Source organism: Salmo salar, chromosome ssa16, assembly GCF_905237065.1.
Source record: "Salmo salar chromosome ssa16, Ssal_v3.1, whole genome shotgun sequence".
Classification (NCBI taxonomy): Eukaryota; Metazoa; Chordata; class Actinopteri; order Salmoniformes; family Salmonidae; genus Salmo; species Salmo salar.
Window position 1 is genome coordinate 63827566 of NC_059457.1, and position 24652 is coordinate 63852217.

The 24652-nt window shown below is 44.6% G+C and overlaps 1 protein-coding gene across 2 annotated transcripts in view; it reads left to right on the top strand.

Moving 5' to 3' along the window:
- The first annotated feature begins 1287 nt into the window (after nucleotides 1-1287).
- The window catches only part of LOC106574308 (B-cell CLL/lymphoma 9 protein), a 100655-nt gene continuing 77290 nt past the window's right edge, over nucleotides 1288-24652 (top strand). For both annotated transcript variants that reach the window (XM_014150123.2, XM_014150125.2), the window contains exon 1: nucleotides 1288-1706. The gene's annotated coding sequence lies outside the window, so the exon portion shown is untranslated. The remainder of the gene's footprint in view (nucleotides 1707-24652) is intronic.

Below are 24652 nucleotides of genomic sequence, written 5' to 3' on the forward strand. Positions count from 1 at the left end.
CTTGCTCTTTTGCACCCCAATATCTCTACTTGCACATCATCATTTGCACATCTATCACTCCAGTGTTAATGCTAAATTGTAATTATTTTTGCCTCTATGGCCTATTTATTGCCTTACCTCCCTACTCTTCTACATTTGCACACACCGTACATAGATTTTTCTATTGTGTTTTTGACTGTACGTCTGTTTATGTGTAACTCTGTGTTGTTGTTTTTGTCGCACTGCTTTGCTTTATCTTGGCCAGGTCGCAGTTGTAATTGAGAACTTGTTCTCAACTGGCCTACCTAGTTAAATAAAGGTGAAATAAAATAAAAATAAAAATGTGAGTGCTAATAGTCATTTAGACAGGTTACCTTGGAATTCTTGGGCACAGAGACTATGCTGGTCTGCTTGAAACAAGTTGGTAGCAGCATGAAGCTGCATGTGCAACATGGTCAAGGCCAGTGAGGTGATTTGAAAGCTGAGGGTAAACCGACTACATACCTGTATGATAAAGATACCATTGTGTAGGTTGTCAAAATCACAAAACATATAACCACAAAATAATGGGGTTTTAGTGATAAACACAAAGTGCCTCAGGATTGATTTGTTGACCTGTCTGGCTGCCATCTATGTCTGTCAATCACAAACACCAAAATCCCACAGACCCACACACTCACTTTATGGGTCAGTTTATGTGGGTTGAAGCTGACTTTTACTTTTACCTCCTACGTTTGGTGCTCATGGTTCATTGTTCCAAAAGCAACACCTTCCCCCTGATCTAGTCTCCACTATGCCCCCCCCCCTTTCACGCTGTGATCTCCAACCTCTGAGGCCAGGCATGAGGACAGATCCTGTCCTACCCAACCCCCCACCTTTCTCTCTTTCCCTCACTCTCCCCTGCTCTCTTTTTATGTAGGTGCCTCTCCTAACCCCCCACCCTTCTCTCTTTCCCTCACTCTCCCTTGCTCTCTTTCTATGTAGGTGCCTCTCCTATTCTCCCTCAGTCTGAATCGTCAATGTTTTATCCTACCCTCCCCTCTCGATGTGATTTTTCACCTGTGTAAGCGGGAGCAGTATGGTGCCTGTGCAGTCCTCTGCTGTGTGTGTGAGAGCAGGTCAGAGACTGGCAGGCTTACACGCCGAACGAGAGAGAGGGAGAGGAGGGGCGACCTGAATAGTGGGGGATAAAGAACGAGTGGCAGAGAGGACGGAGACAGAGGGAGAAAGGGGTGTTTGTAAGGGTAGATGTCTGTGAGTGTGTGTGTGTGTGTGTGTGGGGGGGGGGGGGGCTGTCTTGTTTGCAGCTTGTCAGCAATTGCTTGAGACAAGCTTCCCCTCCACCATGTGTGAAAGCTACTTGGCGTGAATGCCCAGACTGTACCAAGTGGCGGCGAGTCATGAGGGGGGGAGCTGCAAGAAAAACAGACCCACACAGAGACAATAGGCCCCTGAAGTGTTCCCCCTGAGTTGCTTTGATGATGTCCTAGTGTCTAGATGCTAGAGGGGACCAGGGCTTGCGAGGAAGAAGAAGTCTTTGTGTGCACTCTTTTCACCGGCCAGGACAAAAGAGTGGGGAGTAAGAAGCCCAAAGAGAAGAAAAAACACCAAACAAATGAAAACCAAAGCGCTCCTCTAGATGTTTTGTGTCCGCGGTAGTGGGGAAGCGAGGGAAGGAGAGATCGAGTGAGGAGGAGAAGAGAGCTGCGGTAGCACAGGTTGATTGGGTGAGTAGTCTGTGTGTGTTTCTTCAGCTTTGGTTGTTTTCTATTTCCAGGGGTTAGTTGTATTTTGGGGTTAGCGTGTGTGGAGGCTGGAGTTGGGAAGCCACTGGGTGAATTGCATGGTGTTGGTGTACCTCCCATCAAAGTGTAAATCTGGATTTTTATTTACACCAGTGTTAATGTGGAGATTGTTTATATGAGGATAAATGCAATGCATTGAGCTGTGTGGTAAAGCCTGCTTAAAAGGCAGTGTGTGTGTGAGATTGTCAGTGTGGTTTGGAATGTGGGATTGATTAGTCTGTAAATGGGATAACCCCCCTATGATAGTCTGACCCTCTGTGTGTGAGACAGAGAGAGTAACGGCGGTGAGTGAGGGTGTTAGGTGGGAGGGAGAACCGTCTGAGATCTCCCCAGTCCCATGTGTGAGACAGAGGTGAGACAATGAGACCGCCCTCTCCGTGTCAGCTTTGTCACTTGTGGTTGTGGCTGAACACAGTGTTGGGGGAGTGTGTGGGGGGCAGGGTGGACCTATCTGCCCCTGAGGGGTTTTGAGGGTGGGGGGCTATGTCTGTCGAACCAAGTGAGCATGTGGGTAGCGGGCAGATTTCAAACAACCAGCGGTTAGAGAAGAAAAAAAGCCTGCTGTGATTTTTGGTGCTCCATTCCCTCCTTTCTGTCTCTCTTCCCTTTCCATGTTGTGAGGCTTGTCCACAGCTGCATTGTATCTTGAGAATTATAACTCTCCATCTTATATACAGAGTCTTTGTTAGGCCCTGGCAGTGAATGGCTGTTTGGGGAGTTAATAATTCTGAGATTGTCTGTCATATTCACTTGGTTAACACTCAACACACGATGCAAATAGTGAACTGTGCACAATGCTTGGGATTCAGCTGGTATTAAAACGTATCCAAAAGCATTAGAATTTTATACACAATTTCTTTGTGGAGGAAATATTGTTTGTTTGTTTGTTTGTTGCTATATTCATTGACTATTCAACTCTAATTAATTTCAAAGAATGGTTCACTGTGACTTTAGTTCACCATAACTTTAGTTCACCAATGTGATTATATAGGCATAGGCATTTGTTTTTGTATTATTTGATCATTTCCATGCTCTCCCAATTCAGCAGTATATTTAATCTGAGCGATATTGCTGTCAGTCTTTGATATGATCGTTTTTCTTCAGTTTGGTCCTGAGTTAAAGGAAGTCCTCTGTGCCAAGTGGACATGATAGAATGAAGTGTGTTTGTTTCTTTATTTGGATCCCCATTAGCTTTTGCAGAAGCAGCATCTACTCTTCCCGGGGTCCACAAAAAACACAAAACATGACAAGTAACAAAACTGATACACTGATAGACAAGGAAATTCACACACATTTAAAATTCAACAATGTACAAACAATACAACAACAAAAATAATGTGCGTGTTAAGAGTATGTCTGTATGTCTGTGTGTTTGTATCCCCTCACAGTCCCACCATTCCATGAGTTGTTTTTAATCTGTGTTTTTAAGGTAATTTTGCTGTTTGCTTGAGTAATTGGAGATGGAAGGGAGTTCCATGCAATCATGGCTCTGTGTAAAACTGTGCGTTGTTGTTAATTTGTTTTGGAATTGGGGACTGTGAAGAGACCCCTGGGGATTTGAATGGATGTCTTAGCTGAATGTTATTTAATTATGCAGACAATCTGTCATTTCTTCACAGTAATATTTCTCATACAAGCTAGGAGAAACAGTTCATCTCTGGTCAACCCTACACGTCGATGGGGCTGCAGTGGAGTGGGTAGAGAGCTTCAAGTTCCTCGCTGTCCATATCACTAAGGACTTAAAATGGTCCACACACACGCGCATAGTCGTGAAGAAGGCACGACAGCACCTCTTCCCCTCAGGAGGTTGAAAAGGTTTGGCATGGGCCTTCAAATCCTCAAAAAGCTGCACCATTGAGAACATCTTGACCTGCTGCATCACTGCTTGGTAGGCAACAGCACCAGCCTCGATCGCATGCCGCAACAGAGGAAGGTGCGGACAGTCCAGTAAATCACTGGGACCGAGCTCCCTGCCATCCAGGACCTCTATATCAGGTGGTGTGAAAGGTAGGCCCTGAAAATCATTAAAGACTCCAGCCACCCAAGCCATAGACTGTTCTCTCCGTTTCCGCATGGCAAGCGGTACCGCGCACCAACTCTGACACCAACAGGCACCTGAACAGCTTCTATCGCCAAGCCATAAGACTGCTAAATAGCTAACAGAATGGCTACACAGACTATCTGAGTTGACCCCTTTATTTTATTTTTGTACTGTCTCTATGCACACTCACAGGATTCTACACACTCTTACACATTGACACTCCAACACACATTGACACTCCAACACACACACACACACACTTGATTTTCTCACAAGCACAACATGCACACACATTTATACTGACTCTACACACATGCACACAATCATCATGTACACTGCTGCTACTCTGTTTATCATATATCCTAATGCCTAGTCACCTTACCCTATAAATATCTACCTCTATCACTCCAGTATCCATGCACATTGTAAATATAGTATTGGAACTGACCCTGTATATTGCTTACTTACTTCTCGTGTTCTTCTTAGTTCTTTTTTTTTTTTTTCTACCTTATGTTATTTTTAGTATATTGATTACTACATTAGTGGGTTTAGAGCTAGCAAGAAAGGCATTTCACTGTACTTGTGAACATGACATTAAAACATGGAACTTGAGAGGGGAGGAGAGGAGAGGAGACAATCACTCCGTTCTACATTAGTCCTGTCTGGGTCCTCAGACATCAGCTTCAAAGATGTGGTAGTTCAGGGATTTACATTTCACACGGTGGAGTCAGTGTTACAAGAGGCAGAGTTCACTTCCAGTTGATTCAAGCAATGCATCAAAAAATGAGAAGAAATGATCTTCCTGAGTTAACTGCCGTTTATACTGCACCTAACTCACCTAAATATAAGTAAATGAGCACTGAATGAATGAGCGTGGGCAATCATGAGTGTTTTATTTGTGCAAGCTTTACCTAATAATGCATCAAAGGGTACTTGGATTTGTTGATAGAGTATATTTGTACCGCTGTGACACAGACACATTTTGTCTGTTCAAAACAAAAACCGTTTCTAAGCATATTTCTTTGGACATTTTTCAGACTAGGACAAGCGAATAGGTTGTGAGCATTTTCGTTATGCAAAAAAGGCAGACTTGGCAACTTGTGAATTCGCATATGACCTCGAGAATGCAACTTAAGTCTGTTTCTCTATACAACAGGAAATAGCATTAAACTTAATTATACTGCTGTATAATAGGTAAAACATCATATTGAGTAATTCGGTAAAAGAAGAAAAGGCATGATGATTAAATGAGTTCTAGGGTTTAAAACGAGGAAATTCTATCATTGAAAGGGATAGTTCACTGGGGAGCGTGCAACAGAATAAATGGGTTTATTCTTCACAGTTGTCAAATATCTAATGCATAAATTATGCCTACATTACAGCAACAGTTAATAATCCACTGCAAACATAAAAAAGCATTTAGTTAGATGACAGTTTAGTTAATGCCAGGATGTGAGAATGAATACTCGTAATAGTTTCATTATGTCCTAGGGTTCCGTAGCACATTTTTGGCCAGCAGAAATAACTTTAGAAAGAGGATGTGGACTGGGGACTTGACTTGTGAGACATGGTGATTCTAGGAGGTTCATTTGGAGGTGTCCATCAGGCTGTGTATTCGGGGGGGGGGTGACAGCACTCCAAAGACAGTTGAATCTGGAGACCAGAGTGAATCGCATCAAAGTTATAATTGAGCATACTACACACACTCTTTGGTATAATCACCCCACCTTTTGTGTCCTGATTCGGGTTCATGTATTAAGCTAGCTCTGGCTATTGGAGAAGAGGGTAGTAAGAAAGAGTCTGTGTAAGTCCTGCAGCACAGCCTGGCCTCAGGGACCCATCCCCCATCAACAGGCCCTTTAATCTCAACATGGATTTCTGCCCAAAGTGGTGACAAATTTACCAGTGCTATAGATAAGCAATTTCAAGGAAAAACGAGCAGAGGATCCAATAATTGAAGGATCAATGGTCGTGGTTCAGGAGAGAGAGAGAGAGGAGGTCTGCTGGCTGGGCAGACAGCAATCAGACATTTGGCCTCAGCTCCCTACTCTTACAGGACCGGACTGAGGGGTCGGAGAGAGAGAGAGAGACAGGTTGATCAGCGCAGGGTTAGAAGTATAGGTGGTAGATGAGTGTCTGGATCATTTTGCTTAGTTCATGCTGATGGTCAGATTATTTCCCAGTCTCCCTCTGCTTGATGACCTCCCCATGTGTTCCAGCCAGTCAGTCTGAGACGGCTGCTGAGCTCATTCAGTTGCATGGCTCCACAGAGTGCAGAGTACAGGGGCTGTCCAGACAGCCCAAGTCCTCTCTACAAAGACCAGAAGTCCCTGTAATTTACCTAAGCCCCTGTCACGGGGGAAAAACTTCCCTCAAGTACTACTACTGAGAAATGTCTAAGGAGGCTTGAGCCAGAATTCAACCAATTGTAAATGAAGGGAAAACCACGCTGCATGTTGACTGACAATGTTTATGCTGGATTTTAAGGACAGGCGAGGTTTTGTATCAATATCCAATGGCGATATCCACAAAAGAATGCGCTTGCGCTGCTGTGTCGTTTGAAAACATTTAGCACCTTCGATACAGTGTTTAACATTCGGAGTGAATCTCCAGGGCGGTTTTCTTTAGAAGCTATCTACGTCTGTGTTGAGGACTGTGTCTACTCTATAGAGTCGCTACCTTCCTCAAGTGTCAAACCAACATTAAGTTGAGTAGGCCTATTTTCAGAGCTCTTCAGCGTGATATCACCGATGCTAGCTAAACAATAGCACACAACACTTGATTGAACTCCCCAGCTTCACTTCATCTCTATCAAGCACGTTACAGCATACAAAGCATGTGCATGTTCAAGAGGCCCTTCACACCTGGGTGGGCTCTACAAAAGTACTCAGAGCAGATGGGAGATAATGCAGAGGAACACACGTTAGCGATTGCATTAGCATTAGCGCATAGCATTAGCATTAGCAGTGCTGTTGTCTCAGTTAGGGATGTGGCGGGCACAAGATTTCATCAGTCAGTAATTGTCAAGCAAATAACTGTTGGTCTCACGGTAATTGACCGTTAATTAACACAAACACATTTAGCATATCATGGCTTCTACACCTACAAGCCACTGATGCAGACCTTTGGAACATCTACATTTTAAAAAGTCTAATAAATCCATGTAACATAGCCTACACCTTCAAAGTAAATCCGTTATTTATTTTAGACAGGTCTAAAGAAACATGATATGAAGAAAATGTAGACTATTTCAGAAGAACAGAATAGCATACTCTGAGTTGTCCTTATGTTAGGCCCTGATCTGGCTATGCCATGTGGATGTGGGCTACACTAGTTCATTAACAGACAAGATTTGCTTAAAACTGTGCACATGCGGCTATTCTGCGTTGAGCGGTTAACAAAGAAATAGGTGTTCCTATATGCTTAATTTAGAGTTATTAATGTAACTTTAGCTGTTCTACAAATGTTGGGGTATATGTTTTGATTTTTAATACATTGTAAGGCTGCATGATGCAACTCCAATGATGATTCGAGAAAAATCGCTTGAAAGGCATGGGCTCTGCTTAGTTTTTTTTTGCGCAGGCTGTACACACTACATCAGGCTCTCATTTACAATTTGACAAGCACTTGATAATGCCTGGAATTTGACTGTGTCATCCCCTTTGTGTCGCTGTATTGCACCCTAAAAAAATCCATGCCTTTTGCGGGCAGTGGCCTTCGGGTCTTTCTCACAGTCTACAAGTGAAGACAGACACATCCGGACGCAACTGCGCGCTTCCTCATCCAACTCGGAGGAGCATATTGAAAATATTGGAAGAACTGTCCACATTTACTTTTCGTCAGCCAACAATATGAGTAGGCCTAACGAACTTCAAAAGCACTAGCCTATGTCAATCTACTATCCCCATAGTACAAAGGTCGACCTATTCTATTGTGTGCGAGAAATAAATATTCCAAACACAGTCTGGGACAGTTGTGGGATGCAATAGATCCCAAATCAATACAACCACTAGCATTAAAAACACTTTTTTACGCAACAGATCAGAACGTTTCGCTTAAAATGTTGATAAACTATTAGGCTACTTATTCACATTATAAGCGCAGCAATGCGCACACGGCAGTAGGCTATAAGCGTGAATGTTCCATTAGCAGGAAAACACCATTATCAAAAGTGACCGCAAATGCAATTATGCATGTAATGCTTTTATTATAAAGGTTCATTTTTATGGGGAAAATTATCTTCCCCAAACTTGAAATTCACGCACTGCTTATGTATGCCAGTCAGTGGTGGGAAAAGTACCCAAATGTCATACTTGAGTAAAATGAAAGATACCTTAATAGAAAAGGACTCAAATAAAAGTGAAAGTCAACCAGTAAATTACTACTTGAGTAAAAGTCTAAAAGTATTTGGTTTTGAATATACTTAAATATCAAACGTAAATGTAAATGCTAAAATATACTTAAGTATCAAAAGTGAATGTACAAGTATAAATCATTTCAAAATCCTTTTTTATTTGTCCAACACTCAGACATCCATTACAAACGAAGCATGTGTTTTGTGAGTCCGCCATTTCAGATGCAGTAGGGATGACCAGGGATGCTCTCTTGAGATGTGAGTAAATTAGACAATTTTCATGTCCTGCTAAGCATCCAAAATGTAATGAATACCATTGGGTGTCAGAGAAACTGTATGGAGTAAAAAGTACATTGTTTTCTTTAGGAATGTAGTGAAGTAAAAATAAAAGTTGTCATAAATATAAATAGTAGAGTACAGATACCCCCAAAAACTTCTTAAGTAGTACTTTAAAGTATTTTTACTTATGTACTTTACACCACTGATGCCAGTTAGGCTCTACACCCCTTGTAAAGTGTATTAATGTGCTTAATTGTAAGAAGTTCTTTGGCCACTTTAGTTGTGATACAAACATTATTAAAACATGTAGGCCTATGGGCTAGGCTAGATGAGGTGTTCGACTATGATTTGAAAAAGTCACAAAAAAAGGACGATGTTTCTTATGCTGGGAATCATTCACAAGTGATAATATATAATTATATTATAGGCTAATATTGTTACCCATCAGACTATTTTTGATTTAATCTGGTCTTTACATATACTAGATAATATATGTGTGAAATTTGTTTTGATTTAGAATGGACCATTATCATGCACCTGTCTCCAAACAGGGGCAGGGGAAAAAATACATGTTCACTATTCACTTAAATAGCGAATGGAGGGCGCTTTTCCCTGTGGTTTATTTTCATGCCAGCCAGGTAGGCTATACTCCTGTTGTAAAGATAAGCAATGTGCTTAATATTAGGAAAGTTGAGAAATAAATATAGTAGGCCTAGCCTATAGATAGCTGATCCTGCTATTTTTAGTAGAGGCCACCGGTCTGTTTTCTCGCGCAATTGCATAGCCTATTGAAATGTTGCACAAAATGAGCTCATGGGCTCTCACGAAGTGTTTGATTCGATTTCTGAATACATTTGCATTGATGTCGGAGTGATTAGAGGGACAACAGAGTGCTGAGTACCAGGCAGTTAGCAAGTTTGGTAGGCTACTAACGACCATCAGCAGCATCAGAGCTTGGAGAAGCCTAATTACTGGCAACGGTCACATGGAATTTGACTGCCTTCATGACTCGTGGCGGTAATATGGTTATTACCTAGTCTCAGTTCTTGTTAGAGAGGCATTGATCTTGTGTTTCTTCTCCCTGTAGCTTGTTTGTTATCGTCAATGGTCTCTCCTGGTTCTGCTCAATGCCAAAATGCCAGCAGATGAGGGAAATCTAATTTGGGAGAGAGTTCTCTCTATGATGGAACACAGCTGTAGAAAACCTTGCTGTAGTCTCCTGCTTCGTACACATCAGGGTCGTGTTCATTGGGCACCGAACAGAAGAAACTAAAACAAAGAAGGACTACCTGGACTTGGTCCAGTAAGAAACAATCATTTGTGTTTGCTGTTACGTGCCCTAATGAACTCAACCCAGATGGGTGATGATCAAGGAAAGAGACATTGAGCACCTCTGTGAGTATGTACAGCACATCAGATCACAACTCTGGCTATGGATCGACCTTGGCTTTCCCATGTAACACTATAATAGGATAGCATACTAGATCTCTGCAGCTAACTGCTAGCTGCTAACTGCCATTCATTCCTTTACACTTGTGTGTATAAGGTAGTTGTTGTGAAATTGTTAGGTTAGATTACTTGTTAGATATTACTGCGTGGTCGGAACTAGAAGCAGAAGCATTTCGCCACACTCGCATTAACAATCTGCTAACCATGTGTATGTGACAAATAACATTTGATTTAACAAGGACGTCTTCTCTTAAGACACATTTGTGCACTTCTAGAAATGGTGCTGTTGTTCAGTGGCTGGAATGTTTCATGACTTTTCCAAGGCTGACCTGATATAGCTAGGACAAATGATGGCGCTACTCTGGCGGTTGGCCTGTAATGCTGATACATTTGCGTTGGCTGTTAGCACTCCATGATATCAGCACAGACCTGCACTTTAGCTTCAATTAATGGACTCAGCATGGGTGAGGAATCAGCTTCCCCAGCGTATTAGACAAACGTGCATGCACACACACACCACACACACAAACACTCATGGGCACATGCATGCCTATACAAAGACTTACACAGTGAAAGGTGGTGCTGTTTCTTCCATTTCAGTGCCACTTCGTTCCTAGAACCCCTCTGGTTCGCCACAGTCACATGGAGATAATACCTGCCCCTTTGCTTTGGGATCATTATTGCTCTATTTTCATAATTTACTGTGTCTGCATGTTGGTTCTGGTTCCCATTTCCCCAGGATTTATGCTCTTCTATTACATTCCTCTCTCTTTAATGCACTTGCACAGAGCCACAGGATAATTTGATACGCTTCGCATTTGAGAAATCTGAGACAGAGAGAGTGAGACAGAGAGAGACGGAGAGAGAGAGATATTGAAAGAGAGAGGGGGAGATAGGAAAAAAGAGGGTCTGAAAAGAAAAATGTAATCTTTTTAAATATAATTTATTTCACCTTTATTTAACCAGGTAGGCCAGTTGAGAACAAGTTCTCATTTACAAAATAATGACAAAGAATCAAAATATTGAATTCCTGTGTGTAGGTCAGGTTCCTGGTTTAGTGCTTTTGTGGTGCCCTAGCCTCCTGATTGGGCAGAGGTTAAACCAGATCATTGGCTGCTGGTCTTCGGTCCATGGTGGTGGCAGTAGTGGCAGTGTGGGATAGCAGGCATCAGGGAGGAGGGTGAGTCATCAGGGAGCCCAGCGCTCACAATATACAAGCAGCAAAAAGGACTGGAGAAAGGGAGGGAGAGAAGGGAGGGGGCTGTGATGAATTCAAAGCAGTCTTGCTTGACTTGTGGTGTTTATTGGTCCATGGAAGCTTCTGGAAGTATGCTAATGACTCTTATCCTGTGTGTGTGTTTGAGAGAGAGAGATGGAGGCAATGAGCCACTTTCCCCAACATCTCTCGCTGTCTGTCTGTCTGTCTGTCTGTCTGTCTGTCTGTCTGTCTGTCTGTCTGTCTGTCTGTCTGTCTGTCTGTCTGTCTGTCTGTCTGTCTGTCTGTCTGTCTGTCTGTCTGTCTGTCTGTCACACACACACACACACACACACACACACACACACACACACACACACACACACACACACACACACACACACACACACACACACACACACACACACACACACACACACACACACACACAGAGAGAGACACAGAGAGGTACATGTGGAAAAGGGGCAGGAAGGTAATCTGAATATGGAAAAAACAACATACTTACCGTGACATGTAGAAAGAGGGAGAGATGCGACGAGGGGGGGGTCCTGGATATCATGTGCTTCTGTAGGTGCAACGCAACCCCAAAATAAATGGAGACATTTGCCATAACGGTAAAAAGAGTATAGCGTAGAGAGAGAGGATCAGGATAATCAAACTGCTGAGATCCTTTGCAATCTGATATGATAACCAATGTTAGAGCTGATTCAGCTGATTAATGGTCCTGTTCATGTCCAGAGCCCACTTCATTGATTATTTTGGCAAGTGTGAACGACTGGGTTCGAAACCCAGGTCTCCTACGTGCTTCAAAACTGTGAGCCTGCTGAGCTAAACGCTATCAGAGCCCTATAGCTGAGCCCTTTAAAACCACTGACAATTGTCCATCTCTTCTCTCAGATCTGCTAGGACACAGCTTAGTCATGGATAATAATATAATAATCTTTCGATTCACTGGATCGCCACGCCTTCCTCAAGGACAAGGGCTTTTCATTCAGACATCGAGAAGTTATATACACTCCTAAACCACACATCATCTCCCATGGCAACAGGTGCATTTCTCAGTGTCACAGGTAGTGTGTGTGTCAACATCACAGGTAGAGTTCTTTTGTGCTGCTCAGGCACAGCAAAGGTCACCTCATAGTCTCTGTGAGGAGCCACTGGAGCCACACATTCTGCCTGTTACTTTGTACCTGTCGGAAGAGTTAGCATTCTTTTTTACACCTCTCTCACACATTGTAGCCCCTTCACCCTGCTCTCAGCACTTATCTCAACCTCAAATACCAATACAATATAACCTTATACTGTACAGAGTGTACTACTATCAAGGCAGGGCAATCAAAATCATACCGATCTTGAATGCCCTACCTTTTTTCCCACACAGCCCATTTTTCTCTGCTGCTGTGAATGATAAGCAATGTGGTATGTTCCATCCTATTCCTATCTCAAGGCTCCTATACACTCATGCAAACCATACAGGCATACACAACTCTCCAATATGGATTTACTGTATAAGGGGGTGTATTGTGTGTCGTGACTATAGCTGCGCGTTTGCGTGGAGCAGGTTGGCATTTATTGTCTTGAATCTTGACCTGGAGGCAGAACATTATTTTGTTTTCATGAATCTTTACGATATAGCCAAGTTTGACTCTGCAGCTGGCCTATCTAGCGGAAATCACTCAGTTTTGCCTCCAGGGCAAGATTCATGACAACAAATATCAACCTGCTTGGGTGGATGACAAGCTGATCTTGTGTCAGCGAGTGTCCCCGTGTGCATGAGCATCGTGTGCATGATCATTTCTTGTATTTGCAGTGGTAACGTCTTGTTGAAATGTGGTGTTTGTGTGTGTATATTGTGCATGTGCTGGGTGTCTGTCTGTTTGTGTATGCGTGCTGTGGTGCAGAGCAGTAATGCTTCTGCTCAGCGTAGCAGATCACACTAGCATCTGCGCAGCTGTGCTGGTGATGGTTCCTCCGAGAGCATGGGGAACGGGCGCAGCTGTACATCTCTTTCTCTCGTTCTCTCTCCTGCTTTCTTTCTCTTTCTTACTCTCTCTTTCTCTTCCAATCTCTCTTTCTTTTTTCTCTTCTTCTCTCTCTCTATCCCTCTATCTCTGCTATCATCCTACCTCCCTTTTTCTCTCCTGTCTATCCTCTGTCTCTATTTTTCTCCCTCCCCTCTTTCACTTTCTACCTTTCTCCCTCCCTCCCCTCACTCCCTATCTTTCTCCCTCCCCTCTCTCACGCTCTCTCGCTGTCTGCTATCTTTCTTCTGTCTCTCTCTCTCTCGCTCTCCCTTCCTCTGCCCCTCCTCCCTTCCTCCACCTCTCTTCTTTCTGGTAAATCCAGCCTGACTTTCTGTAACTCAATCGTGGTTCCACCAAGGGCTTGTTGGACTGTATCCCCATGGTAGCCCTCATCAAAAAGCAGAGAGTGATATGTCAGATGTTCACCCATCAAACCCACATACTACTGGTCCCATAGGTCAGCACAGGCCAGCTCTCACCACACCTCCGTACAAGGGATTTTGCCTCTCGACTCAACTTCCTGTGTTTTGCTTGGCCCATGGCCTCATGGAACCCTGGCCTTTGGAGCTGCTCCTTAGTTAATATGTGAAACGATTCACTCTTTGGATAAGCCCCATATTCCACCACTTCGTTGTACTTTGAGGAGAGTAAGACAAAGTTCAGATTCAGAACAAAGCAAATGGAAAATAACTATACTGAAAATGTAATCTAGTCTAAAGAACAGGGCCAGTTTCCCGTACACAGATGATGTAAAAGCTATTTCAATGGAGATTCTCCATGGAACATACATTTTTAATCCAGGACTAGTCTTAATCTAGGTCCAGTTAGGAAGCCATTTTACCTGATTTATTTACTATATGGTTGGACCAAAGAAAAGATTGCGTTAGTAGTTCAGACCCAGACTCTTCATGGTGAGATGTTTTTTATTTATTTATTAAGTTTTTTATTTCACCTTTATTTAACCAGGTAGGCCAGTTGAGAACAAGTTCTCATTTACAACTGCGACCTGGCCAAGATAAAGCAAAGCAGTGCGACAAAAACAACAACACAGAGTTACACAAGCAAATGTACAGTCAATAACACAATAGGAAAAAAATTGAAAAATCTATGGACAGTGTGTGCAAATGTAGAAGAGTAGGGAGGTAAGCAAAAAATAGGCCATAGATGTAACGGTTGTCTTTGGAAGAAGGAGTAGACCAAAGCGCAGCGTGGTACGTGTTCATGATGTTTATTAATAACTTGAACACTGCAACAAAAAAACTAAGTGGAACAAAACGCAACAGCTCTGTCAGGTGAACACACCAAACAGAAAACAACTACCCACACCAACCCTGTGGGAAAAGGCTACCTAAGTATGGTTCCCAATCAGAGACAACGATAGACAGCTGTCCCTGATTGAGAACCATACCCGGCCAAAACAAAGAAATACCAAAACATAGAAAAAAGGACATAGAATGCCCACCCTAGTCACACCCTGGCCTAACCAAAATAGAGAACAAAACCCTCTCTATGGCCAGGGCGTGACAATAGAGGTGAAATAATTACAATTTAGCATTAATACTGGAGTGATAGATGTGCAGATGATGATGTGCAAGTAGAGATACTGGGGTGCAAAAGAGCAAGAGGGTAAGTAATGATATGGGAACGAGGTAGTTGGGTGTGATATTTACAGATTGTCTGTGTACAGGTAGAGTGATCGGTAAGCTGCTCTGACAGCTGATGCTTAAAGTTAGAGAGGAAGATATAAGATTCCAGCTCAGTGATTTCTGCAAACAGTTCCAGTCATTGGCAGCAGAGAACTGGAAGGAAAGGCGGCCAAAGGAAGTGTTGGCTTTGGGGATGACCAGTGAAATATACCTGCTGGAGCACGTGCTACGGGTGGGTGTTGCTATGGTGACCAGTAAAATGCTGCGATAAGGCGGGGCTTTACCTAGCAAAGACTTATAGATGACCTGGAGCCAGTGGGTTTGGCGACGAATATGTAGTGAGGGCCAGCCAACGACAGCATACAGGCCGCAGTGGTGGGTAGTATATGGGGCTTTGGTGACAAAACGGATGGCACTGTAATAGACTGCAGCCAGTTTGCTGAGTAGAGTGTTGGGTGCTATTTTGTAAATGACATTGCCGAAGTCAAGGATCGGTAGGATAGTCAGTTTTACAAGAGTATGTTTGGCACCATGAGTGAAGGAGGCTTTGTTGCAAAATATGAAGCCGATTCTAGATTTAATATTGGATTGGAGATGCTTAATGTGAGTCTGGAAGGAGACTTTTGCAGTCTAACCAGACACCTAGGTATTTGTAGTTGCCCACATATTCTAGGTCAGAACCGTCCAGAGTAGTGATGCTAGTCGTGTGGGCGGGTGTGGGCAGTAATCGGTTGAAGAACATGCACTTAGTTTAACTAGCATTTAAAAGCAGTTGGAGGCCACGGAAGGAGTGTTGTATGGCGTTGAAGCTCGTTTGGAGGTTTGTTAGCACAGTGTCCAAAGAAGGGTCAGATGTATACAGAATGGTGTCGTCTGCGTAGAGGTGGATCAGAGAATCACCAGCAGCAAGAGCGACATCATTGATATATACAGAGAAAAGAGTTGGCCCGAGAATTGAACCTTGTGTCACCCCCATAGAGACTGCCAGAGGGTCGGACAACCGGCCCTCCGATTTGACACACTGAACTCTATCTGAGAAGTAGTTGGTGAACCAGGCGAGGCAGTCATTTGAGAAGCCAAGGCTATTGAGTCTGCCGATGAGAATGCGGTGATTGATGGAGTCGAAAGCCTTGGCCAGGTCGATGAAGACGGCTGCACAGTACTGTCTTTTATCGATGGCGGTTATGATATCGTTTAGGACCTTGAGCATGGCTGAGGTGCACCCATGACCAGCTCGGAAACCAGATTGCATAGTTGAGAAGGTACGGTGGGATTTGAAATGGTCAGTGATCTGTTAAGTTGGCTTTCGAAGACTTTAGAAAGGCAGGGCAGGATGGATATAGGTCTATAACAGTTTGCGTCTTGAGTGTCTCCCCCTTTGAAGAGAGGGATGACCGTGGCAACTTTCCAATCTTTGGGGATCTTAGATGATACGAAAGAGAGGTTGAATAGGCTAGTAATAGGGGTTGCAACAATTTCTGATGGATCATTTTAGAAAGAGAATTAGTGAATTAGATGTGTGGGTGGCCTGCTCTTGTTTCCAGAGCTAGTGGCATAGCAGTGTATCACTTGAGGGTTTTTCAAAGGAAGGACAAGAGCTATTTTATTCTCAAAAAGATAGGGGCAGTTATGTTGTGTTTATCAAGCTTTTAAGACGTATTTTATGGCATATTGCCTAGTAGCTGGGATAAAACCTCTGTCTTTACAGTGAAACTATCAAGGCACAAGGCGAGACCCAGATGCAGACACAGGAGGCAGATGGTTGGAGTCTTGCAATGTTTAATAATCCAAAGGGGTAGGCAAGAGAATGGTCGTTGACAGGCAAAAAGGTCAAAACCAGATCAGAGTCCAGGACGTACAGAGTGGCAGACAGGCTCGTGGTCAAGGCAGGCAGAATGGTCAGGCAGGCGGGTACAGAGTCCAGAAACAGGCAAATGTCAAAACCGGGAGAACTAGAAAAAGGAGAATAGCAAAAGGAGTATGGGAAAGACACGCTGGTTGACTTGACTAAACATACAGACGAACTGGCACAGAGAGACAGGAAACACAGGGATAAATACACTGGGGAAAATAAGCGACACTTGGAAGGGGTGGAGACAATCACAGGAACAGGTGAAACAGATCAGGGCGTGACAGAAACAGAATGCAGGCCAAGGTGTGTTGAGAGTATTAGTAGTTCTGAGGATCAGTAATTTAGAGTTGTGTTTATGCTAAATAAGCTAAACCAAATCTATATTTTGTTTAAATTCTACCGAAACCTAACGCTGAAAATTTGAGATGTGACACACAACTGAAATCCCATTGAAAACCCAGAGACCTCATTTCGCCAGAAGCCAATATTGTGTTCAACCTGGTGTGATTACCCTTCCCAAAAACCCTCCCTATAGCCCTTGCCATTGTCCTTAATATTTGCATAATTTCTATCAAGGTTTCATTCCTCTCCCAGCAGGACACATACACACAAACACACACACGCCACAAGCTAGCTAGCTAAATAAAGTAAGACAAAACGTTTTTTGAAACCTTTTCAGCACCGGATGGCAGTACGATCAATAGTGTTTCCACTCTAGGTAAACGACGCTCAGAGCTGCAGCAGTATTGGACTGTCAGCAGGGCATCACAGAGGGCTGCTGGGTATGTGCCTCTCCTTTCCTCTCTCCCTCTGTCTTCCCCTCTTCTTCTCTCTCTCCCTATGTCTCCCTCTGCCCCCCTCTTCTTGTCTCCCACTGCCTCCCTCTCCTTGTCTCCCCCTGCCTCCCTCTCCTTGTCTCCCTCTGCCTCCCTCTCCTTGTCTCCCTCTGCCCCCATCTCCTTGTCTCCCCCTGCCTCCCTCTCCTTGTCTCCCTCTGCCTCCCTCTCCTTGTCTCCCTCTGCCTCCCTCTCCTTGTCTCCCTCTGCCCCCCTCTTCTTGTCTCCCTCTGCCTCCCTCTCCTTGTCTCCCCCTGCCTCCCTCTCCTTGTCTCCCTCTGCCTCCCTCTCCTTGTCTCCCCCTGCCTCCCTCTCCTTGTCTCCCTCTGCCTCCCTCTCCTTGTCTCCCTCTGCCCCCCTCTCCTTGTCTCCCTCTGCCCCCCCTCTCCTTGTCTCCCTCTGCCCCCCCTCTCCTTGTCTCCCTCTGCCCCCCTCTCCTTGTCTCCCTCTGCCTCCCTCTCCTTGTCTCCCTCTGCCTCCCTCTCCTTGCCTCCCTCTCTTGCCTCCCTCTCCTTGTCTCCCTCTGCCCCCCTCTCCTTGTCTCCCTCTGCCCCCCTCTCCTTGTCTCCCTCTGCCTCCCTCTCCTTGCCTCCCTCTGCCTCCCTCTCCTTGCCTCCCTCTCCTTGCCTCCCTCTCCTTGTCTCCCTCTGCCCCCCCTCTCCTTGTCTCCCCCTGCCTCCCTCTCCTTGTCTCCCTCTGCCTCCCTCTCCTTGTCTCCCTCTGCCCCCCTCTCCTTGTCTCCCTCTGCCTCCTTCTCCTTGTCTCCCTCTGCCCCCCTCTCCTTGTCTCCCTCTGCCTCCTTCTCCTTGTCTCCCTCTGCCTCCCTCCCAGCAGCAGCTACACCAGCCAGGGTAAATTATTTCTGTCTGTGTAGACAACCTTGACAATTTCTCAAAGTATTCAACAACAAAGAATGGTTCCATGCACTGTAAAGTGTGGTTCCATGCACTGTAAAGTGTGGTTCCATGCACTGTAAAGTGTGGTTCCATGCACTGTAAAGTGTGGTTCCATGCACTGTAAAGTGTGGTTCCATGCAAATGTATGTGCTCTTGATTATATGTATTGATGGTGATGGTGATCAGCGTTAATTTACATTTTCTTTTGAGAAACGTACTACAACAAAAAATCTGTTGCGTGCCCTAATGAACACAACCCTGGTGTGAATGGACACAAGCTCCCCTCAACATTGTTCTCTTTGTGCCCCAATAAGTCGATGACGTTTGTGAAATAGATCATTAGTGGAGACAGTAGTTGTCTGTACGCTCTGACTGACACAGGAGTGCATGCATGTGCTAATCACGCTAACCGTGCTGTGTTCCCTAAAGCCAAAGCTCCAATGTTGTTTTTCAAATGCAGCCCCATTCTGGCCTGAGGCTTCCCATGGGCTAAAACCTTGTTAGCGGGTTAGCTGTTAGCTATGTTAGCTTTGTGTTTTTTTTTCTGCATATAATTCATATCCAGACTCTTTGTCCTTTCTTTACAGATATGTAAAATGTGTCAAAACTTGCACCCAAACACACAGGAAATAACACTTGCACAGTCACAGATCTACTGATATGGTGTTAGCTATATGATGATGAGGCATTTGCAATGCGTCAAGCCTCAATCAATGCTTTCATCTTCGTAGAGATAAACAGCAGTGTGGACACGGACGCGGACAGAGACAGGGTCTGGTGTCTATCGCCCAGACGGAGACCCTCTGTGTCGGAGGGTCGCCATGGTGACGGCCAGGGCCCATCCCAGATGGGGTCCATGTTACAGACACAAAAACCCCTCCTACTCGTCCCCCTACTCGTCCCCATGCAGCGAGCAGACGTGCCACTGCTGCTCCACGGCTCTGGGCCCGTTTGTGTGGCTGCTATGTGGTGGCAGCAGGCAGGCAGAGGGGATTCAACCCAGGACCTGAGTCAGCCTGCCACCCCCTCAGGATATAGGTCAGCTCTGGTGAAGTGGCCCACGGGGAGAGAAGGAGAGGTGAGAGAGCGTGACGTGACTGGCTGGGAGACTGCATGGGACTCTCTCTCTCTCTCAATTCAATTCAATTTAAGGAGCTTTGTTGGCATGAGAAACATATGTTTACATTGCCAAAGCAAGTGAAATAGATAATAAACAAAAGTGAAATAAACAATAGAAAATGAACAGTAAACATTACACTCACAAAAGTTCCAAAAGAATAAAGACATTTCAAATGTCATATTATGTCTATATACTGTACGGTGTTGTAATATTGTGCAAATAGTTAAAGTACAAAAGGGAAAATAAATCACTATAAATATGGGTTGTGTTTGTTCTTCACTGGTTGCCCTTTTCTTGTACCAACAGGTCACAAATCTTGCTGCTGTGATCGCGCACTGGTATTTCACCCAAGAGAGTTTATCAAAATTGGATTTGTTTTCAAATTCTTTGTGGGTCTGTGTAATCTGAGGGAAATATGTGTCTCTAATATGGTCATACATTTGGCAGGAGGTTAGGAATTGCAGCTCAGTTTTCACCTTGTTTTGTGGGCTGTGTGCACATAGCCTGTCTTCTCTTGAGAGCCAGGTCTGCTTTCGGTGGCCTTTCTCAATAGCAAGGCTGTGCTCACTGAGTCTGTGCATGGTCAAAGCTTTCCTTAATTTTGGGTCATTCACAGTGGTCAGGTATTCTGTCACTGTATACTCTCTGTGTAGGGCCCAATAGCATTCTTGTTTGCTCTGTTTTTTTGTTAATTCTTTCTAATGTGTCAAGTAATTATCTATTTGTTTTCTCATGATTTGTTTGGGTCTAATTGTGCTGCTGTCCTGGGGCTCTGTGGGGTCTGTTTGTGTTTGTGAACAGAGCCCCAGGACCAGCTTGCTTAGGGGACTCTTCTCCAGGTTCATTTCTCTGTAAGTGATGGCTTTGTTATGGAAGGTTTGGGAATCACTTCCTTTTAGGTGGTTGTAGAACTTAACGGCTTTTTTCTGGATTTTGATAATTAGCGGGTATCGGCCTAATTCTGCTCTGCATGCATTATTGTGTTTTACATTACGTGGTTTACGATATTTTTTCAGAATTTTGCATGCAGTTTTAAATTTGGTGTTTGTCCCATTTTGTGAAATTCTTGGTTGTGACCCCAGACCTCGCAACCATAAAAGGGCAATGGGTTCTATAACTGTATTCTTAAGTATTTTTAGCCAGATCCTAATTGGTATGTTGAATTTTATGTTCCTTTTGATGGCGTACAAGGCCCTTCTTGCCTTGTCTCTCAGATCGTTCACAGATTTGTGGAAGTTTTTTTGTGTGCTCTAGGGCAACGGTGTCAAGGTGGAATTTGTATTCGTGGTCCTGGCAACTGGACCTTTTTTGCAACACCATTATTTTTGTTTTACTGAGATTTAATGTCAGGGCCCAGGTCAGACAGAATCTGTGCAGAAGATCTAGATGCTGCTGTAGGCCCTACTTGGTTGGGGACAGAAGCACCACATCATCAGCAAACAGTCTTAGCTAGGTAACGCACCGCCTTATCTCAGCTCACTGGTCACCATAGCAACACCCACCCGTAGCACGCGCTCCAACAGGTATATTGCACTGGTCATCCCCAAAGCCAACACTTCCTTTGGCCGCCTTTCCTTCCAGTTCTCTGCTGCAAATGACTGGAACAAATTGCAAAAATCTCTGAAGCTGTAGTCTTGTATCTCCCTCGCTAACTTTAAGCATCAGCTGTCTGAGCAGCTTACCGATCACTGTACCTGTACACAGCCAATCTGTAAATACCACACCCAACTACCTCATCCCCATATTATTACTTACCCTCTTGCTCTTTTGCACCCCAGTATCTCTACTTGCACATCATCATCTGCACATCTATCACTCCAGTATTAATGCTAAATTGTAATTGTTTTTGCATTTTCTGCATTTGCACACACTGTACATAGATTTTTCCATTTTTCTTTTCTGTTACGTTTTTCCATACGTTTGTTTATTTGTAACTCTGTTGTTGTTTTTGCCGCACTGCTTTGCTTTATCTTGGCCAGGTTGCAGTTGTAAATGAGAACTTGTTCTCAACTGGTCTCTCTCTCTCTCTCTCTCAAATAGCAGGAGAAACAACAGGAGACCTAGAGAGAGAGCGATAGCGCTAGACACTGTATGGATGGTGTAGTGTCATCGAAGAAATGCACAGAGAGATCATCACATCAAATTAGTGGAGAGGGTAATTAAACATAATTATCTGAAGGCGAGAGCAATAAGAACCCAGGAAGTAGTGTACCCACCTGTCTATATTTAGAGTTGGCTACAGAGACAGTTAGGGAGGGGGAGACAGTCATTACTTAATCATGTAGCTGTGATTAGGTCGGGGCTGGGTAAGTCTTTCCCTCTAGTTGTGTCTGTGCACCAGGAACACGATAGTAACACTAGGAAGAGCCCATGGCTATTTCTGACCATAATCAATGTGTGTGTGTTTGTGTGTGTGTGTGTTAGATGTGTGCATATCTGTGAAGATAATTGTACATTTTTTTGTAAGAACGCCTGTGTGTGAGAGTGTGTATTGTGTGTGTCTCCGTGTTGTATACGGGGCTGCTGCTGTGCATGAATATAAATTCACACCAGAGCCAGGAGGAATCTGAAGGAAGATGACACGTGAACCTGTCTCTTGCCGTTCCCATGGCAACGCAGGGAGTGGAGAGGGGTGGGGGTTTACTCAAAGGCTCTGGAATACGGATGACTCCAGAGAGAGAGCGATGGGGAGAGAGAAAGAGAGAGAGAGAGAGGGAGAGGAGATAGAAAGATGGGGGAGAGAGAGAGAGGATTTGATTGACCAGAGCTTTCTTTAATCCAACCCATACTCTACCCCAGCCATGGTATGTAGGTATATTATTATACAAAAGTACCTTATGTACATGACATTATTGGTAGCTCATTTGTCATTTAAAAACAGTATCTTGGGTTTGGGCAACAGTGCTTGGCTTTACCTACTACTCGGGTAACATGCAGTGTGGTATTCGAACAAGAACCTGGTGACTGTCAATAGAAACTTCTCTTTTAGGTTTTATGAGAACCCTGACAGAAGTGGTAAGGACCACTCAGAGAGAGAGAGAGAGAGAAGCTTAGATAGCCTCGATGCTTCCAGGGACATTATATAATCAAATGTGCTGAATAACAGGGAGGGGTTTCCCAGGTTCAGAGGTGGGGTCCAGTCTCACACTGTCCGTGTGAGGAGGGAGGGACGGAGACACATGATTGGTGGTCTGGTGGTGGTGGTGTCCTCAAAGGGTGATGGTAGATTAACCACTCAACACTCGACAGGCTCCTTTGTCTCTCTCCCCAGCTGTTGAAGATTTGGGATGTGTTCACTAGGCATCAAATGGAAGAAAACTGACTGAAACAGGGTGGGACTTCTGTTCATCATTGCAAAATGTTTAAAACGTTTAGAGTTGCATGCCCTTATGAACACAGCCCTGCTGTGCAGAAAATGCCTCAGTCGTTCCAAGAAACAGACAGGAAAATAGATTTAATTAGTTTACGTCTGTCTGTCTGTCTGTCTGTCTGTCTGTCTGACAGTCAGTTGACAGCGATCTCACACCTAGAATCTCATGGGTACACCCTGCGGGAGGACTGTGTGTGACAAAGATGTTCACAGCTACTGAACACAGAGGGGGATGCCATGTCAGTCAGGGGGGTAGAGAGGTGGAACATGTTACAATTCAGATGTTAAAGCACACAACTGGACACTTTGTACTGTAGGCCTACACAGTTGCAGACACGTTTGTGTTCTAACAAATCAAATCAAATTGTATTTGTCACATGCACCGAATACAACGTGAAATGCTTACTTACAAGCCCTTAACCAACAATGCAGTTTGTATATTGTTTTATATTTCTTTAAGTTTTACCCATTTTTCTCCCCAATTTCGTGATATCCAATTGGTAGTTACAGTCTTGTTCCATCGCTGCAACTGTCGTACGGACTCGGAAGAGGCAAAGGTCCAGAGCCATGCGTCCTCCGAAAACGACCCTGCCAAGCCGCAATGCTTCTTGACACACTGCTCGTTTAACACGGAAGCTAGCCGCACCAATGTGTCAGAGGAAACACCATACAACTGGTGACCGAAGTCAGCCTGCAGGCGCCTGGTCCACCAAAGGAGTCGCTGGAGCGCGATGGGATAAGGAAATCCCAGCCAGCCAAACCCTTCCCTAACCCGGACGACGCTGGGCCAATTGTTGGCCACCTTATGGGTCTCCCAGACACGGGAGGGGGTCTAGTTTGTTGGTGATGTGGACATCAAGGAACTTGAAGTTCTCGACCTGCTCCACTACAGCCTCGTTGATGTGAATGGGGGCGTGCTCGGCCCTCCTTTTTCTGTAGTCCACGATCCCTTGCTCACATTGAGGGAGAGGTTGTTAATCCTATCACCACACTGCCAGGTATCTGACCTCCTCCCTATAGGCTGTCTCATCGTTGTCGGTGATCAGACCTACCACTGTTGCATCGTCGGCAAACTCAATGATGGTGTTGGAGTCATTCTTGGCCACACAGTCGTGGTTGAACAGAGAGTACAGGCGGGGACCAAGCACGCACCACTGAGGGGCCCCCGTGTTGAGGATCAGTTTGGCAGATTTGTTGTTGCCTACTCTTACCACCTGGGGGCGGCCCGTCAATTAAGTCCAGGATCCAGCTGCAGAGGGAGGTGTTAAGTCTCAGGGTCAGCTTAGTTATAAGCTTAAAGGGTACTATGGTGTTGAATGCTGAGCTGTAGTCAATGAACAGCATTCTCATGTAGGTGTTCATTTTGTCCAGTTGGGAAAGGGCAGTGTGGAGTGCAAAAGAGATTGCGTCATCTGTGGATCTGTTGGGGCGGTATGTGAATCGGAGTGGGTCTAGGGTTTCTGGGATGATGGTGTTGATGTGAGCCATGACCAGCCTTTCAAAGCACTTCATGTCAAGAGACGTGAGTGACACGGGTTGGTAGTCATTTAGGCAGGTTACCTTGGTGTTCTTGGGTGGTCTGCTTGAAACATGTAGGTATTACAGACTTGGTCAGGGACAGGTTGAATAATGTCAGTGAAGACACTTGCCAGTTGGTCAGCGCATGCTCTGAGTACACGTCCTAGTAATCCGTCTGGCCCTGTGGCCTTGTGAATGTTGACCTGTCTTACTCACATCTGCTAAGGAGGGTGTGATCACACAGCTGGTGCTCTCATGCATGCTTCA